At 42.5% G+C, this 1,000-nt stretch overlaps 1 protein-coding gene across 1 annotated transcript in view; it reads right to left on the reverse strand.

The window, feature by feature from the left end:
• LOC101858107 (corticotropin-releasing factor receptor 1) overlaps window positions 1-1,000 on the reverse strand; it is a gene marked incomplete at its 5' end in the record, with an annotated part of 19,928 nt that overhangs the window by 18,129 nt on the left and 799 nt on the right.

Below are 1,000 nucleotides of genomic sequence, written 5' to 3' on the forward strand. Positions count from 1 at the left end.
CCCCCCCAACAAAACAATTCAAAACAAAACCAGGTGAAAGGTTGTTCTCTTTAAATGCATTTTTAGAATACACTGGAATGTGTTGAGCCAGACCCAAAGACAGGTAAAAAAATGTTCCTGCATCCGATCAAGACATTGGGGATTGCTTTGTTAGTGAGACAACTTCCTGTGCCTTCGGCATATTGTGGAAGGGTGGCCAGTCCCTTTCCATGCCGCCTTTACTTCTCCAACTCGAAGTCAGGCATCCATTACTGCTGGGTGGGCAGGAGGGGGCGAAAACATCTGTGTCCCAAACGAAGGCTCGAACCCGGACTTTCCGCTTCGGAGACGAGCGACAAAGACAGGTATAAAGATGAAAATGTTTATGAGTCTTGACACATCATTGTAGCGGAGGATACGTCAGTCAAGAGTAACACATAAAGAAGAGAAGGAGTAGAGAATAAGATACATAGCTGTTTGACTGGAAAGAAGTAGCAAACTACACCAGGACACCCGCCAACCACCCACTCTGATAACTAGGAATACGGAAGGAAAACATGAAATCTAGTACCAAAATAAAGAGCACAAGGGGAAAAAACAAGGGATGTCCCTTTTGACATTTTGGGGGAAACAACTATGAAGTGCTCGACAGCCCATGTTTTTCCATAGTATAACTTATTTTCCAAGCCTGAAATTGGGCACATCAGCAGGTTTTAGCCCTGGGAACTTAGATGTGCCTGTAGAGGTACGTAAACAATTTCCAACCCACGTCAAAAATTACATTAGCCAAACACTGACACCTCTGGTTTTTTCCCTTGCGTCCATCAATTGGTTCATTCATGGTACAAACTAGTGCTTAACCGAACGCCGACAAAACGCATTTTTACTTATTTACAGTAGTTTCAAGATTTTAAAAAAGTGTTTAGGCCTAGTCAGCGTAAACATTCAATTTAAAAAGTTCAGTTTCAATTTATTCAAAAACTAGTCAGTTTGGCCTTGATTGTTTGCCCCGTACAAGGGG

The sequence above is a fragment of the Aplysia californica genome, unplaced genomic scaffold (genome assembly GCF_000002075.1).
Source record: "Aplysia californica isolate F4 #8 unplaced genomic scaffold, AplCal3.0 scaffold00193, whole genome shotgun sequence".
NCBI lineage: Eukaryota > Metazoa > Mollusca > Gastropoda > Aplysiida > Aplysiidae > Aplysia > Aplysia californica.